The following is an 18,612-nucleotide window of genomic DNA, read 5'->3' as shown; positions in this document are numbered from 1 at the left end:
CAGGATATAACCTGACACCCTGGTGGTGAGGGTGGTGGCAGCAGTGCCATTAAATGGTGGCTGCAGCCCTGTTGGAGTGATGAACCGTGATTCTGTCAGAGCAGTGATCCTGCAGAAGGGTCTGGTCTTCCTCTGAAGGTCCAGTGGTGGTTATGGAGCTCTTGTCCTCTGGCAATCCAGTAGCCAAGGTGCTCCTGGCGTTGCAAGGCTCAGCTTATATCCAGGTAGGAATGCTTGGATCCTCCCCCTGGGCGGAGCATCTCACAATGGGATGATGGAATTTTATCAGCCCTGCAGTGACACTCAATGGCCCATTAGCAGAAGATATCTCCCCTGGAAGGCATTATCAGGGCTGAGTCATGGAAGAGATGAAGAACACTGGCCCCCCTGTATATAGCAGTTGATGAAGGTGGGGATTGAAAACATGCATTTGGTTACATCTTGCATGGCAACCTGAAGAAGCTCAGCTCAAGTAGCTCAATTCCCAAATAACTCCAGAATTCACAGGCTTGTGGGCTTTGTCAAATGTGAGAATCATTATTCTCTTCATTCCTGTCACCTTTTTGACAGCTACACTGAGTTTCCCCTTCCTTTTAATAATATTTGTATTGGGCCAAATTTGCACTTTGCTTTTATTGGAACCTGCCAGCAGGTGATCTGTAGCTATGCAGGAACCAATGTAATTTGGAATTGCCACAGAATTGCTTCTATTGTCAATTTATTCATGTTTGGGATTTGTGTTTTCATCACATGTGACTTGTGGGAAATCAAATATTCATCAAGGTATTTTTTGAAGGATAAAGTTTGATTTCTGCCAAGTTTATTTTGACCAGTGCCGAGGAGATGCTCAAGGGGTCTCTGTGCCTCTCACCCTGGGGGATGCTTGGGAGGGGTTTGGGGAGTTGTCCTTGTCTCTGGCACCCCAGGCTATTCCCCATGGACTGTCCCTGTTCCTGCCACCACAGGCCATTCCCCAGGGAGGTCCGCGTCCTTCTCATCTGGGACTCTCCCAAGGGGCGATTGTGTCTCCTCTCCCCCCAGAAAAGCTCCTCTTAGGGAGCCCGGAGATATCTGGGGCTCGAGTCCAGGATCTGATGGCTCCAAACACACTCCAAAAACTCCTCCTGGAGACCCCTGGTTGGAGTTATTTGGGAATTTAGCTACTTGAGCTGAGCTTCTTCTGGGACTTTCAGCAGTCCCTTGTGTTCTTCACCTTGGAGTGAATGAACCTTGTCAGTCTCACTGGTAACATTTAGTCCCTTTCCTCCAGTGATTTTTACAAACTTTTCAAGGAAGGACAACAAAATATTTTCTTTTTCACTGGTCACTCACAACAGCCATTTTCTTCATCATTTCTCCCCTAAGTTACCCAGGAGGAAGGAGGGACAGTGTCCAAGTTTTCAAGAGTTCTTCCAGAAAGAACCACAACCTCCTCAGAGGAGGGAACCATGCTGTTGTCAAAGGCACTTGGATTCAGAGAACAGCGCCCTGAACCCACTGTGCTAAAATAATGTCACAGTCTGGTTATTCAAATTGTTATAGAGATTCCTCTGCCCCAATTAAGGTGCTAACGAGACCAAATCCAAAATGGATTTTATTAAACATTGAATGTGAGGTAGAGAGAAAGAGGGAAAGAAATAGAAAAGGGGGGAGAGCAACAGAGTGACAGGGACAGAGACCTCCCCTGGAGCAGGGAAAGTGTGAAATTGTCCCCTGTGTACGTGGCCTTCCCGGGGTGGGGGTTTTACAGCTGAGCCAGTTTGGATAAGGGGGGTGGTGTTCACCACCTGAGCAGGGATTACCCCACTGTTTCAGGTTGCCATGCAAGATGTAACAAAATGCATGTTTTCAATCCCCACCTTCATCAACTGCTATATACAGGGGGGCCAGTGTTCTTCATCTCTTCCATGACTCAGCCCTGATAATGCCTTCCAGGGGAGATATCTTCTGCTAATGGGCCATTGAGTGTCACTGCAGGGCTGATAAAATTCCATCATCCCATTGTGAGATGCTCCGCCCAGGGGGAGGATCCAAGCATTCCTACCTGGATATAAGCTGAGCCTTGCAACACCAGGAGCACCTTGGCTACTGGATTGCCAGAGGACAAGAGCTCCATAACCACCACTGGACTTTCAGAGGAAGACCAGACCCTTCTGCAGGATCACTGCTCTGACAGAATCACGTTCATCACTCCAACAGGGCTGCAGCCACCATTTAATGGCACTGCTGCCACCACCCTCACCACCAGGGTGTCAGATTATATCCTGACTCTGTCAGTTTAAGGCAGGGTTTCTGTATCATTGCCTTGGTCTTCACTTTCTTATTAAATTGTAATTCTGACTTAGACTCTCCCCCAGGTTTGCCTTCAAACCACAACCAAAGACAATGTGCGCACCCTTTGTTTTCTTCCCAGAACAGGATTTCCCATTCCCAAACCTTGATTGGATGGAGGAGGAGGCTGAGAGGAAAAGGAAGGAGCCTTGGGACACCCAGGCAGGTGAGGAGGAAATCAGTGCCCCTTTCCCCCTCTCTCCTGCTCCATCTCCCAGCCCAGCGCAGCCCCCGGCTGCAGGACAACCTTGGTGCCAAGACCGTCCTGCCGAGGATGCACTGGGGGAATCTCCTTCCCCTTCCTTCTGGAATGGAGGCAAATCCCATCTTCTCCTTGCCCTTCATGCCCCAAACAAAAAGCTGATGATGGAGACCAGGGAGGAAAAATCTCCTTGGCAGAACCTCATGGAAGAGGCTGTTTTGATTGACTCCACAGTGCAGAATTCTAAGGGGAGGAAAATCCCCAGAGATTCTGCAGGAAGAGGGGCTCCAAACCCAGCCCAGGGTGCTCTGAGGAGGAAAGACTTATCCAGAGCCAGGAAGGTGGACAAAGCTTCAGCCAGTTCTTGGAGCTGATGGCCCAGGAGCAGCTTCATGATGGGGAGAAGCCCCACAAGTGCTTGGAGTGTGGGAAGAGCTTCCAGCAGAGCAGCAACCTGATCAGCCACCAGATGATCCACACCGGGGAATGGCCCTACGAGTGTGGAGAATGTGGGAAGGGCTTCAGCTACAGATCCAACCTTGTGATCCACCAACACATCCACACTGCGGAGAGGCCCTACGAGTGTCCTGAGTGTGGGAAGAGGTTTCAGACCAGCTCCAATCTCCTCCTGCACCAGCAGATTCACACGGATGAGAGGCCCTTCTGCTGCCCTGACTGTGGGAAGGGCTTCAAGCGCAGCTCCCACCTCATCAGACACCGGCGCATCCACACTGGGGAGAGGCCCTACGAGTGTCCCCAGTGTGGGAAGAGCTTCGCCCGGAGCTCTAACTTGACCAGTCACCAAAGGAGGCACCGGTAAAGTAAGCCCTGCCAATGCCCCAAGTGCAGGAGGAGCTTCGTGCACTGCTCCAACTTCAACCCCCATGGAGGACCCATGTCAAGCAGAGCCCTGGTGATCCATGTTCCCCATGATCCAGGCTGGGAAAACACCTGTACCTTTTCCTGCCCTTGCCAATGGACATGATGTGGCTCTGAAAAAACACATGAGGTTCTGGGCATGACCATGTCATTACATTCTCTCCCACCTCAGGACATTGCCAGGGGCAGGAAAGGGACTCTCTCTCTCTCTCTCCTGAGAAGGGTGTCCTTTCCAGGCAGTGGGAAATTGTGGCCGGGAAGAGACAGTCAGTTGTGTTGTCGTTTTCCCTTTAATTTATCCCTTTTGTTACCAGTATTATTTCTGTTCTTGTTTCTTCCTTATCTCGTTTCTGTTCCCAATAAATTGTTCTTATCCCAGCCTGGGATCTTTGCCTTTTTTTCTTTCTACAAGAGGTGGGAGGGCAGCAAGGGCAGCGTGGTTTTAGCAAGAGCAGGAAGTTCAGGAATCCCATTCCTGAACCCCGGCCTGTGGAAACCGAGCATCCCAGCTGGTCCCAGCCCTGGTGGCCATGGCAACAGCCTTGGAAGCAGGTCCCTGGCTGGGGCTGTGGGAACCTCTTCCCTCTGGTGCCCAGGGACAGGAGTGGAGGGAACGGCTGCAGCTGAGTCGGGGCAGGCTCAGGTTGGATGTCAGGAAAAGGTTTTTGCCCAGAGGCTGCTGGGGCCCTGCCCAGACTCCCCAGGGAAGGGTCCCAGCTCCAGGGCTCTCTGAGCTGCAGCAGCGTTTGGACAGCGCTGCCAGGCCCAGGCTGGCATTGTTGGGGTGTCCTGTGCAGGGCCAGCAGTTGGACTGGAGGATCCTGATGGGTCCCTCCCAGCTCAGCCAATTCTGTGGTTCTGGGATCCCATAAACCTGGGGATGGGGGCTGCCAATGGTTGCCATGGCAACGGCTCTGGCTGCAGGCCTGAGCTGGTGTCCATGGCAACCACCCCGGCATGAGGTCTCCATGGAGCTGCCATAGAAACTGACCATAGCAACAGGGGGCTGGGGATTGTTACCATTGAAGCTGACCATAGCAACAGGGTCCTGGCGATGGTTGCCTGCTAAGGATCAGATTTGTCACAGGCCCTCAGTGGGGTTCCATGGAGACTTTCCAGGAGTCTCTAGGCTGTTTCAGAGCTGGAATGTCACAGGCACAGACAGGGGCTCCATGGAGACCTCCCAGGGCTTTCTGGGGATGGTAAAGAGCCCTGTGGTCAGGAGCTGTCACAGCCATTCCATGGTGACATCCCAGGGTACCTTGTGCTGCAAAGGCGCCGATCTGTCACAGCCACTCACAGCAGCTCCACGGTGACATCCCAGGAGTCCCCAGGCTGCCAAAGAGCCGGGATGTCCCAGACACTCACAGGGGTTCCTGTCATGGGCACAGTGAGAGCTTCAGGCAAAAGCTTTATTTCTTTATTGGAGAAACTCCTCCTGATACATGAGGTGCAGATATTACACAAAACAGCCACCATGGATCCTCAAACTCGTGCAGGGCCCCTAGACTTTTAAAATTCCTTCTAAGAGAGGAGACTGGGAACGGCTGTATCCAATCCAAGCCCCCGTCTTTGTCAAAGGTGTAAAAGATTGGACATTGGAATTGAACTTAAACGCTATTTGTCCCACAGGATTAATCATAGAATGCCTGATAAATTTCTATAAATACAGCTCTGATTTTTTCTGATCATGATTAGACAGAATGGTTCATTTACACCGGAGAGTAAATGAAAAAAAATGACTTATTGCTGCAGTCTTAGGTGGTCTGGATACAATCTTCCCTGAGAGTGTCTTGTGCTAATGGGTAGGAACCATGAGAGCACCAGCACACAGACACAAACACAGACACACACACAGACATACAAACACACAGATACATACACACACACACACACACACACACACACACACAGAAACACTGAAAGTGTCCAGAGGCCAAAGAGAAAGGATTGTCCAGGGTATAAATGGAGGGAAAGAGGGTGCAATGGAGAGCACCAGGGATCCAGTGGTCTGAGGGCTCAGAGGTGGTACACAGGGAAGGGACCAGCAGGGAATGCCAGGGTAGATGGACAGGGTTACACACCAATGGGAAGGGAGAACTCACCAGAACATGAACATAGAAGTGTAAAAGGGGTAGAGAAGGCCAATAGAGAGGACAGAACTGGGACAAATAAACACAGTGCTGCAGAACACCATGGGGAAGCCTTTTTTCTCACCCTGAGCTGTGAGGAGTGCCCAGAGCCTGTGGTGTGTCTTTCCAGGGCATTGCTACTGCCTTTTCCCCGGTAGGCTCACAGGTTTCCACAGTTCTGCAGTGTCGCAATGATCTCCTTCGTTCTGCAGCCCTGCTGTGGCTGCTGTGTAACAATGGACCTGTGGTACCATGAGGCTCCATAGTGTCACCATGGTCCCTTTGGTTCCACAAGGCCCTGCTGGGACATGATGGACCCTTGGTTCCATGAGGTGCCTGGCTTCCCACAGCCCCTCACAGGGCCTTAAGGCCTCTCCGAGTTCCCCATGGCCCATCATGGCCTCTCAAGGCCCTTCATGGTGCCTCATGACTGATGGCCCCTCACATCACCTCATGGCCCCTCACAGCCCCTCTCAGCCTCAGGCCCGGGGCTCCACCCAAGGCAGGAGAACAGTTTGGGCCCTACTTGTTCTCCTTTCATTTCAGTCCCTTCATTACAGCGACAAGTAAAGAAAGGCTGAAATGAAGCCTTTCCCCAGCGTTTCCCTCGGGGTTAACTGCGGGCTGAAGCTCTGTGCTGGCGCTGGCCCGAGCGCCACCATCCCTGCAGCCACCAGGCCTTTGCTGTCCCCCCGTGTCCGTTCCCTGTCCCCGAGTCCCGCCCGGCTCTGGCAGCAGCAGCAGCCGCAGCGCAGGGGGCGCCGGCCCGGCCCAGCCGGGGCTCCCGGCCAGGAGCAGCAGCAGCGCCGCCCTCTTCCCGCCTGCTCCTGCCTCGGCTCCCAAGGGCTTTTAACAGCTCAATTCTGGAGCAGAGCAGCCAGCACCCACACACAGCCCTGACTGCTCAGGGCCAGCCTGTGCTGCCCCGAGCCAGCCCACAGAGGAAGAAAGGATTGTGGCTGCAGGCTCTGGAGATTCTTTTTCTGCATTCAGCCAGGCTTGTATTCCCTAACAATTCTTTGTACCACCTCCTGTTTTCTTAGCCTGGAACAGTAACAATGAAAACCTTACCCATAGCACAACTCCCCAGTCCACCAGGAAAAGAAAGGACAAGTTGTCAAGTCCTACAAACTTTTGTCCTGCTTTGCTCCAAGAGTCCTGCTGCACGCAGTGTGGAAAGCCAAGAGAAGCTGCAGTTGGTGGCACATCTTGTGACAGGAGCTCGACCTCATTCTCCAGAAAAGGTTTTTGAAAAGAGCAGACAGGATCACAGAGAAGATTCCTGGAAAACTCAACCAGCTTTCCAGAAGTGAAATGAAAATGGAAAGAAATCATCTGAAATGTTTTCCTCAGTTTATTTCTATGCTCCTCTTTTCCATCTTGCACTTCTTCTCCATGCCATGAGTTCTAAATGCATCTCACCTCTAAGATCAATGACTTAGCGAGTTTTAGACACACTAAAATACCATGACCTGCACAGTTTGGCTTCCCCTGTTTTTGTTGGAAAGCAACGCTGGAGCCATCAGTGCAGTGCTTGGGTCAGCCACAAATCCTGCAGGCAGGGAATGTGCCCCGGCAGTGTGTGACCCTCAGCAGGGACAATGCTCAGCAATGCTGCAGGCAGGGAATGTGCCCCGGCAGTGTGTGACCCTCAGCAGGGACAATGCTCAGCAATGCTGCAGGCAGGGAATGTGCCCCGGCAGTGTGTGACCCTCAGCAGGGACAATGCTCAGCAATGCTGCAGGCAGGGAATATGCCCCGGCAGTGTGTGACCCTCAGCAGGGACAATGCTCAGCAGTGCTGCAGGCAGGGAATGTGCCCCGGCAGCGTGTGACCCTCAGCAGGGACAATGCTCAGCAATGCTGCAGGCAGGGAATGTGCCCCGGCAGTGTGTGACCCTCAGCAGGGACAATGCTCAGCCGCGTTGCTGTGCTCGGTCTCCATGGAACCATGCCAGGAGCAGCTGCTGAGCTCAGAAGCCATCGCAGCCCCCGCCCTGCTCCAGAGCCCCTTGGCAGGGTGGGCTCCTGCCCTGGCTCTGTGTGCCAGGAGCCGGCAGCGCTGGGTGCAGGGAGCCCAGGGAGGGCACAGAAACGCTGGGTGAGAAATGCTGGGGCACAGCGAGATGGGCGAGTGCAGCTGGCCAGGGCAGAGGAGCAGCATGCACAGGGGGCACAGCCTGCAGGACAGATGGCCAGGGGGAGAAAACAACAAACTGCTCAGGAGGGTGGAGAACAAACTTTTAGTTGCAAACTTCAGAGAATGAGGTACTTAGGAAATCTGAAGCAACATGTAATTTCAGTAAATCACTTCATAAAGCACTGACTTCCCAAACTCTAACCTGTCCAACTGCAAGTTATCCAGATTTCGATAAAAGGAAGTCAGGAGAAGAGAGAGAGGGAGAGAGAGATCCACAGTCAGTCTTGGATCTCAGCTGCTGTGAGCTCCGGGGCCGTGGGACGTGTCAGTGTCACACCCGTGTCACAGCCAGACCTGCTCTGGTCCCTCTCCCAGGTGGGGTTTTTGGTGTGCCAGGGGCTTGGCAGCCACTTTGGGGCTGCACCAGAGGCTTCAGTGGCTGGGGTGGGGCAGTGACCACCCCACCTATGCACAACTCTCCCTGCCCCAAACACACACTGGAGATGTCTGGGGCCGTTCATCATTTCTCTGCTCTCCAGCACCGAGGCAACGGACTCTGGCTACAGCTCTGAGCTCGTGCCCAAGGCAACCACCCCTGGCAATGGGGCTCCATGGAGCTGCTCTCAGGAAACCCCCAAGAGCTGGGGAGTGCCCCAAAACTGCCTCAGAAACATGAGATGCTCAAATTCTCTTCAGGAATGTGGATTCTTGAAAAATTCACTCAGTAAAGGGCTCTCCCTTCCTTCATCATCCCCAAACTTTGGCTGTCTCATTCCTGACCCCAGCCCACCTCCCCAGCCCCAACCCCAACCCATCCCACCCCTTCTGGACATCATGACCCCCCCCTCCCAAGCTGTACTTCCCCAATTTCCCACCTCCCAAACCCCATCCCACCCATCCTGCACCACCCAGTACCCATCTCACCCCTCCTGATTTGCATCACACTTCGCCCAATCCCCTTCCAACCCCATTCCACACCAAGGGGCTGTGGAATCGAGGAATTTTGTGGTGAGAGTGAGTAGTTTCAGTGCTATTGAGCTGACACATCGAACCCTCTTGTCTCTTTGAGTGCCAAGAGAGGGAGAAAACTAAAGCAAATACCCCAAGACCCCCAAATTCTCCCAATTATTTCCCTGAATCCCAGATTGCCCTGAAACACAAGTAAAAAGTGAGGATTCATGCCTTTGATGAATTTATTGATTTTTACCCCAATTTTCTCTGTTTTAAAGGGATAAAGATGAATCCAAAGAAAATTAGGGTCATAACAAAAAAATACCCAGCCGTCTTCCTAATGCAGATCACCGAGAATGTGGGTCACCAGGGCTCTTCCCAACGTGGGTCATCCCATGGGGGATGAAGCTGGAGCAGAGCATGAAGCTCCCCCTGCAGCTGGGGCACTCACAGGGCTGCCCTTACCGGTGCTTCTGTTGGTGTCGGGTAAAGAACGAGCGGTCTGAGAAGCTCTTCCCACACTGGGGACACTCGTAGGGCCTCTCCCCGGTGTGGATGCGCCAGTGGGTGACGAGGGTGGAGTTGTGCCTGAAGCCCATCCCACAGTCGGGGCAGCAGAAGGGCCTCTCCTCGGTGTGAATGTGTTCATGTACAAGGAGGTGAGTGCTGGTGTGAAACCTCTTCTGACACTGGGGACACTCGTAGGGCCTCTCCCTAGTGTGGAACCTCAGGTGGACAACCAGGTCGGACCTGTGGGTAAAGTTCATCCCACATTCCACATACTCATAGGGCCGTTCCCCAGTGTGGATCCTCTGGTGGCAGATCAGGTTGAATCTCTTCCTGAAGCTCTTCCCACACTCCAAGCACTCATAGGGCCTCTTGCTGGCATGAAGCTGCTCATGGGCCACCAGCTCTGAGCTCTGGCTGAAGCTCTGTCCACCTTCCTGGCTCAGGGTGGGTCTTTCCTCCTCAGAGCACCCTGGGCTGGGTTTGCAGCCCCTCCGTGTGCGGGATTGCCGGGGCTTTTCCTCCCCATTGGGTTCCTGCACTGTGGAGTCACTCAAAACAGCCTCTTCCACGAGGTTCTGCTGTGGGGATTTTTCCTCCCTGGTCTCCATCCTCAGCTCCTTCCCTGGGGGAGGAAGGACAAGGAGAGGATGGGATTTGCCTCCAGGCCACCCAAAAGGGGAAGGAGATCCCCCCAGTGCATCCCCAGCAGGACAGCGTTGGCAGCAGGGTTGTCCTGCAGCTGGGGGCTGTGCTGGGCTGGGAGATAGAGCTGGAGAGAGGGGGAAAGGGGCACTGACTTCCTCCTCACCTGCCTGGGTGTCCCGGGGCATCTTCCTCTTCCTCCAAGCCTTCTCCTCCTCCATATTGCCAAGGTTTGGGAATGGGAAATCCTGGTTTGGGGAAAAACAAGGTGTGAATGCCTTGGGTTGGGGATTTCTCCCGCCCGAGTCCATCACTAGAAGTCATCTGGTGTCCATAAAAACCTTCAAAAATCAAGAGTGAATCAAAAAAAGCCACCAGGAGTTTCCCATTTCCAGTCTCTGGGGTTCTGGTGGTCCCCCGTTTCAGGGCTGCTGGAGATCCCATGGGCACTGGGGATCTCCCCTCTCCAGGGTCCTGCTTAGGGATGCTGGGGGGTTTTGGGGTCCCCTTCTCCAGCCTCACCCCAGTCCTGTCACTTGGGGCTCCTCTCTCTTCCCACCACCCTGTCCTGTTTTAGCGCAAATTTGGGAGAAAATCTCCAAAAGAGTTTCCTCTAGAAAGTAGATTCAAGTGGCCCCTCCTCCAACCAGATCGAGAAAATATTTCCATGGAGAAAAGGGGAAAAAACCTGTTTATTTAACAGGCAAAGCATACATCAGCACAAAAATTGAACAATATTAAAAAATAAAACCTCTTGCCGCTCCAAAAGAGATGACAAACTCAGAAAGTCCTTCCGTGGGCTGTAGCTCGGCTCACTCAGTCTCTTATCAGTCTCTTATCAGTCTGTTATCAGCCCCTCCAGCACTGGAAATGCCGCAGCCCAGGCTCAGCCTGGTGGGCCACAGGTGGAGCTGCCAGTGGTGTTCTGGGTGTTCAGTCCAGATCAGCTTTAAACAGCTCCAAAGAAAAAGAAAAATCACAGCTGGGGGAACTTCTCTGCCTCAGCGAGCTAAAACTAACTAAAAGCAAAGGAGAGCTCTGCCCTGCTGTCTGTCTGTCTGCAGACAACCGATATCTTAGGTTTTAAATTTTTCCGTTCTGTTTGGATGTGCAGCTTTTAGCTTTATATTAAGTGTTACTGGGATCTGTTCTCACGGTGGTGAAGACAAAACAATCCTGTTCTAGCTGGAGACTCAAGGACAATCTCTTCAAACTTCAGGCCCAAAGCATAAACAATGTGAAAAGAGGAGGGTGGGCAAGCAAGGAGGATGAAACTTCATAATTTGAAACTATTAATTGAGCAGTTAACTTCTATATACAAATGGATTAAAACTTGTTTAAATGTGACATCTCATGACCAAGCCCTCTTCTGCTCCCATCTTGGAGCCATCCAGGCAGAGCCACAGCTGTGGCTCCTCTGCTGCCAGGGTGTGGCCTTTGAAGGCACTTCAATAAAAATCAACTTTATTCCTCTTAACTCCATGTGGCCTCTGTTCCAGCTCCTTAAGGCATCACAACAGTCCAGGAGCCGGAATGTGGAGGAGTGAGTGCAGTGTATGAAAACAAACTACTGCTCTTCCTCCTCCCCTTCGCTCTCAGAACCAGCCTTAAAGGTGCAGAACTCATTTCTGGGCTAAACAGACCGATGGGGTACGAGCATCATGAAGTCACCCCAGGACACGCCCCTGTCAGGGTCAGGGGGTCCCGTCCCCGCCTCATCTCCGGGCTGCCGGGGGTCCCCCAGCTCCGGTATCGCCCCTTCCCCTCTCCCCGCCCCGGGGGTCCCCCGTTCCACAGCCCCGGCTCGCACGGGGATCCCCAAAACCAATGTCCCGCCCCGTCGGTACCGGGCCATCCCCACGTGGACCCCCCGGGACCCTCCCGAGGGGCGATCGCGGCTCCTCTCCCCCCGAAAAAGCTCCTCTTGGGGAGCCCGGAGATATCCGGGGCTCGAGTCCGGGATCTGCCGGCTCCGAACACTCTCCAGAAAAATCCTCCTGGAGACCCCTGGCTGGAGCCGGGGCGAGCTCGGCCTCCGCCCTCCCCTGCGGCTCGGGGCTGGGGGCGATGCTCCCGGGGCAGGGGGCGCTGCAGGCTCGGCGTGCGGGCGCTGCGAGCGCCGCGATTCTCCCGCTCCCTCTCCCGCTCCTCCTCTCCCTCCTCTTCCTCTCGCAGTTCCTCCGCTGCCAGCCCGGACCCCCCTTTCCCACCGCTCTGCCCCGCGGCCCCGCAGCACCGGCTGCTGGGTGGGGGAGCCCCCGATCGGCCCCAGGGCTGGGCAGGGGCTCGGGTACCCCCCTGGGGCGGATCCGTCCCCCGGCCCGAGCCCCAAATTCCGCTCCGGGGCCGCTGGGCTCTGTCGGTCCGCCTGGCAACCGGTGAGTCATCGGCGAGAAAAGCTCTGGTTGGCTGAAAATTTTTTAGCGCCTCTTCTGATTGGCTGGAATTGTGAAAGGCGCTGTGCCCTGCGGGTGTCCCCGGGAGCTGCGGAGTCCGGGCCGTAGCCTTTTCCTATTTCTTTCTGTTCTCTGAGACCATTTATCTACTTCTATCTCCCCCTCTGAGACCTCTTTCCTATTTCTTTCTCTCTCTGAGACCATTTTCCTATTTCTTTCTCTTCCTCTCTCCTTCTCATTTCTTGTTCAGTTCAATCCACGTTCAGTCAAATCCGCAGGTTGGGCTCCCACGCTCTCACTCGCCCCTTCACTGGAGCAGAGGCGTCTCTCCCTCGCAAAATCGTAACCCGTGGGCAGGGTCCCTTCCCACCCCAATCGTTCAGGATTCTGTCAGTGACCTGCTTCCATTTCCTCCCTCCATCTGGTTCCAGACAGAAATGTGCTGGAAAATGTCCGGAAAAGCCACCTTTGCTGTGTGCTCTGGGAGCCCACAGAGCTGCTGGACTTTGTCCCCTGGCCCTGCAGAGCTCCTTGAGAGGCACGGCAGGAGCAGCACCCTGGGAGCCTCGGGAATGCCCCTCTGGCATCCATGGCACACACTGCCAGGGGCTGGAATTCCAGTTCCCGGCCAGGTAAAGATGTTCCTGCCCTGAAAGGAAAAGCTCTTAAGAAGGAGCCAAATTCCAAGTGGAGCAAGGTCTTACAGTGACATTTCATTGCCAGCCTTCATAACTTCACCCATGGTTGTTGTAGCTCGTGGATTGGGAATTAAACCCAAGGGCAGGGTCTTTGGTGGGAGCTGCCCTGGGTCAAGGGAGACACTGAGAAACAGAGCAGGCAGAGAGGCAGGAGAGAAAGGAGGGCACAAACACAATCAGCTGAGAAGGTGGCACTCTGAAATCAGACCAGAACTGGCTGAAAATGAATAGGACAGAAAGAAATAATTTTGCATCTTTTATTTCTTATCAAAATACAATTTCTTCATTTTCTCACAAACCTCCTCCCAGTGTCATTCAGCAGGGCTGTCAGAAATTTCTTTGTTCTCAATCAGTGTTCCAGGCTGCAGCCACAAGGAAACAGGGAATGAGAATTTTCCTGCTCCTGGGGAGTTTGACATCCTCAGCTGAGGAGAGGAGGAGGCACCAGAAGAAAAGGGCAGCTGGGCTTCATCCTTCCACAGGAAAGAGAGAGGAGAAAAACTCTCATCCTGTCTGCATCTTCTCCCACAGGGATGTGAGGGCTGATCCCAGAGCCCCAAGGGTCACAGTCAGGGCTGCCCTCAGGGAATGCTCGCCTGGTATTGAGGGGCAGTGTGCGAGCACCTGGATCTTGGAGCACCCAGCTGCCCCTCATGTTTGGAGGTGCCTGAGGAGGGCTGGGATGATGCCAGGGACATCCTGCAGTGACATCCCCTCTGTCCCGCTCTGGGTGAGCTCAGTCCCAAACCTGACCCTGACCCTGGGTCTCAATCTCACTCCATGTTTAGACACACTCACAGTTCTGCATTTATTCTCATCCCAGTCCCAGACTCGTCTAGCCACAGACCCAATCCCAACCCCAGCCCAAAGCCAATCCCATGTGTAGCCTTAACCCCAATCCCAGCTCTAATCCAAATCTCAGCCCCAACTCCAACCCCTTCCTAAATCCTAAGCCCCAAACCAAATCCCAGGTTCAGCCCTTCTGGGGGTTTGGGGGTGTCTCTGTCTCTCTGACCCCGATGATGTTTGGGTGGGGTCACAGCAGGGCTGAGAGGGACAGAGACCCCCCCGGCCTCCCCAGGGGTGAGAAGGTGGGAGAGCCCCCCCAGCCCCGAGCACCCTCAGCGGTGAGAGGGACACAGAGCCCCTGGTCCCCAGCCCTGCACAGGCATTGCCTGAGGCCAGAGGGATGGAGACCCCCCGAGCATCCCCCAGGGTAAGGGGACAGAGAGCCCCAAGCATCCCTGGTGCTGAGAGGGACAGAGACTGCCCCGAGCACCCCCTGGCACAGGGGTGAGAGAGAGGGAGACCCCCCAGGCATTCCCTGTGGTGAGAATGATGGAGATCCCCTGGGGAATGGCCTGGGGTGAGAGGGACAGGGACAACCCCTCCAGCCCATCCCAAGCATTCCCAGGGCATGAGGTACAGAGACCCCTCGAGCATCCACTGGGCACTGTGTTATAAATAAGAAGCTTGACTGGGTAATGTATGATAAATACAGCACTGGGTACAGTGGGGGAAGTTTTCCCTCCAACTGCAAACTGATAGTTGAGGCTTACAGTTATTTATAAGGGTACTCATCAGTTTTCTCAGCAGTTTTATATTCCCAATTTTTACTCATCAGTAGTTTTTCTTAGGATGTTTCCCAGAAAAGGAGTATCCCAGATGGTGTGGTCCAGCTCTCCAGATGTGGGTCCACCTTTTAATTGCAAGGACTATAAATCTCATAACAGTGATGTCCAGCTTCCATTGGTCGAAACCATAAATCCTTGAGTTGATGTTCATCTTCCTTTCTCAAGCTGCTTTTCACTGTTTTGTTAAGGTGTGAGATAAGCATGTTTCCTTTGTATATATTCTAAAGCTATAGTTTCAAAGATCCTTACTACAAGCAATATTCTAAAATTATACTTCAAAAGGTTATTATTGCAAAACTCTTTAAGGCTTAGCTAAAAGCAGAAAGTTCCTGTCAGAAAGCAACATCTTTAAAGCTTTTATTCAAATGCTCCTAAATCAACTTAAGACTTATAAAGGTTAATTACGAACAAAAGATAGGTTCCAAGGCCTTCTTCCATGCTTTACTTTCCTCAGTAATTATTAGAATTCATCTTTATACCTGTCCCATGGTCGGTTTCCACACATATTACAATCACAAATACCACGTTGCCTGTATGTACCTGACACGAAATACGGCTTTGTATTTCACAGGGGGGCACAGGGACAGCTCCTGTGAGAAGCTGCTGGAAGCTTCCACCATGTCTGGCACAGCCAATTCCTGGTGGCTTCAAAGATGGACCTGCTGCTGGCAAAGGCTGGGCCAGTTACAAATGGTGGCAATGCCTCTGTGATAACAGATTGAAAAAGAAATCAAAATAGAGATTGTGACACAGTTTAAACTCCAGTCAGAGGAGAGCAGAGGGAGAACATGTGAGAAGAGCAACTCTGCAGACATCCAGGTCAGTGCAGATGGAGGGGCAGGAGGTGCTGCAGGCACTGGAGACCCAGGCACCCTGCAGGAGAGCCATGGAGAGAGGGGCCCTGCTCCCAGGCTGGAGCAGCCTTTCCGTGCAGGAATGCACCCCCTGGAAGAGTGACCCATGCTGCAGCAGTTTGGGAAGGACTGTTGTCCCTGGCATGGACTCACACTGCAGCAGTTTGCAGAGGGCTGCTGCCCCTGAAATGGACTCACATGGGAGAAGCTCCGGCAGAACTGTCTCCCTTGGGAGGGACCCACGGTGCAGCAGGAGAACCACTCCTCTCCCTGAGCAGGGGCAGAAGCCATGGATGATGAATTGACCACAACTCCCATTCCCTGTCTCCCTGCACTGCTGGGGTGGGAGGTAGAGCTGCAAGGAGGGAGGTGAAGGGCTTATTTTATTTCCCCTTTTCCTGCTCTGACTTTGTTAGTAATAAATGAATTTCACATCTCTAAGTAAGCCTGTTTTGCCCAGGACAGCATTTGATGAGTGATCTCACCCAGTCCTTATCTCAACCCATGAACCCTTTATTAAATTTTCTTTGTCCAGCTGCAGAGGGGAGTGAGTGAGCAGCCCACATGGATGCCTGGCATTTGGCCTGGGTCAACCCACGACACCTTGGTACCACAGGGTCACAATGGACCCTTGGTTCTATGGGGTCTCATTGGTTCAATCAGGCCCTGCAGGGCCACTTAATTCAACAAGGCCCCAAAGTTTCACAGTGGTCTCCAGGATTCCATGAGGCCCTGCAATGTCAAAATGGACCTTTGGATCCATGGGGGCCCACAGTGTCACAATGGGCTCTTTTGGTCCTACAGCTTCACAGTGGCCCCTCGGTTCCATGTGTCCTGCGCTGTTCCATGAATCCTTAGTTCCATGGGGTCCTGTAGGGTCACAATGGTCTCCTTGGTTTCATGGGGCCACAGTTGCCATAATTTCCATGGTATCACAACTGCCCTTGGATCCCAAGAGGCCCCAGACTGTGACAATGGCCCCTTGCTTCCATGACGCCCTGTAGTGTCACAATGGTGTCCATGATTCCATCAGGCCCTGCAGTGTCACCGTGGACAGTTGGTTCAGTGACACTCCACAGTGTCACCACAGCCCCTTGGTTCCACAGAGCCCCACTGTGTCACTGTGGTCTCCTTGGTTCCAAGGCTCAGAAGTGCCAGAATGACCCTTTGGTTCCACCACGCCTTGAAGTCTCAAAATGTTTTCTATGGTTTCATGAGCACCTTCCACTGTGTCACAAGAGACTCTTGGTTCCCTGAAGTTCTCCAGTGTCACAATGGGCCCTTGGTTCCATGAGGTTTGGTAGAGTCACAATTGACTCCCTGGTTCCATGAAGCCCTGCTGTGTCACAATGCCCATGGTTCCATGAGTGTCCATGGTGTCACCACGGTCTCCTTGGATCCCCAGTATCACCATGGTCTCCTTGGTACCATCCAGGCCTTGTAACAAGAGATAGGGAGCCATTTTGTGCCTTAGATGAAAGGCTGCAGAACTCATGCTTGTGAGGCTGTTTCACTGGTAAGAAAAAAAAAACACCTGAATCTGAACGCGAAATATCATCTCAAGTACCTTCAATCTAACTCGACAGAGGTAGAAAATTCAAACAGAGATTCCACAGTAAATAAAAAACAATGCAGGCAAAATGCATTCAAGCGCATTTGAATGCACTCGCTATGATGGGGAGGTGATGATCTCCTATTCCAAGAGTGAACTTAAGAAGGGCTGACTATTGAAGGAACTACAGAGAACCACAATATAAGAAAAGCAGGTGCCATAGGTGATTCTGGGATAGGGAGACCAGAAAGCAAGAGCAGATGAACCAGTGCAGTCCCCACCAAGAAGATCACGTTCACACACTGTGGGCAGCAACCCCATCAGGCCGTGTCATGATCCCCCTGTACAAGGGGGGGTCACGATGGTTCGTTTCACTGATCTCAGGGTGCAAAGACACACAGCAGGGGACTTTCCATATTAACCAAAACAAATGCACCTTTTATTGAGTGCCCACAGCAAATGTGATAGAAGGATTAGAAAGGAGATAAAGGATAGAGAGACAGAGAAAAGGAGAGGGGGAATAGCTACCAACAGAGAGATGAAATCCTCGTGGTCCAGCCAATAGATCCGTCTGGTCATGTCGGGGAGAGTCTCAAAGTCTTTGGTTAACTCAGGGCTCTTTTATAATCTACCACCGGGAGGGGAGCAGGACGGCACATGGAGGGAACAGTGGAGAATAAATCCACTGAGAACAGGTACAGACAGTCCAGTTCTGAACAGCACAAACCAGTGCCAGCAGTGAGCGGGGCCTGCTGTTTCAGGACTGGTTCCTTTGGCAAACATCCTGCTTCCCATGGCAGACATCCCGCTCCAGTCAGGCCAGCACCCCTGGGTTAGAATTTGAAGGGTCTCAGTCTCAGTCCTTGGGGACGGCTTCAATCCTCATCCTTATTGTGAGGCAGATGAGGGATGTTTGGACCATCTCTTTAAGAATGACATCCCAAAGCATAAAAAATTTATGCATTTTCCTGTAAAAAAATGTAATAATTTAATAAATGATATTATTTTTCTAATTTATTTATAATATTGTTATTCTATATTAGTGTTACTAAATTTTAGTATGTATATTTAAAATACACATTTAGCAAGCAAAAAATTTCTTAGTTATTGGTTCTAAGTAACACAATTCCCTTCATTAATGCATTGACCAGTTTTGGCTATGATTTCTTCTTCTTTATGCCAATTAGTCCTATTTAAAATCTTTTTGTCATCTTTTTAATCATTTCAACAGACAGGGTAAAAGGGGCCACTTAGGGGTCCCTGTGGACATTTCTGGGGCAAATTTGGGGCAGTTTTGTGTCTGGGGAGGGAATTCAGAGAGAACTTGAGGGTCTGGAGGACACTTGGGGGAACGCGTGGGCACTTGGAGGGGTACTCAGGGATTCTGAGGGACAGTTCAGGGTCCGGGGCAGCACTTGGGGGTCCAGGGTCTCTGGGGCACGGGGGGTGATGGGAGTTGAAGGCGCGGGTATCACACAGTTCAATGAGGCCGCGGCGCATCACGGGAGTTCGAGGCACAGCTGCAATGGCTCTCGGTAGGATGCGGAGCATGACAGGAGCTGAAGTCCCGGCTGGAATAGCGCTGGACGTGCGCCGCGGAGCATGATGGGAGCTGTAGTCCCGGAAGTGTTTTGAACGCGATTTCGGGGAGGCTCTTGGGAGACACTTTTGCGTCCGAGCCGTGACTTGAGG

The 18,612-nt window shown here is 52.6% G+C and overlaps 1 pseudogene; it reads left to right on the top strand.

The window, feature by feature from the left end:
• Positions 1-403: 403 nt before the first annotated feature.
• LOC128946044 (zinc finger protein 345-like) overlaps positions 404-18,612 on the top strand; it is a 54,220-nt pseudogene continuing 36,011 nt past the window's right edge.

Source organism: Melozone crissalis, unplaced genomic scaffold, assembly GCF_028551555.1.
Source record: "Melozone crissalis strain CALT ecotype California unplaced genomic scaffold, PUWL_Pcris_2 ptg000073l_1, whole genome shotgun sequence".
In the NCBI taxonomy this organism is placed as follows: Eukaryota; Metazoa; Chordata; class Aves; order Passeriformes; family Passerellidae; genus Melozone; species Melozone crissalis.
Note: the sequence above shows the minus strand (reverse complement) of the source record. Positions and strands in the feature narration are given on the sequence as shown.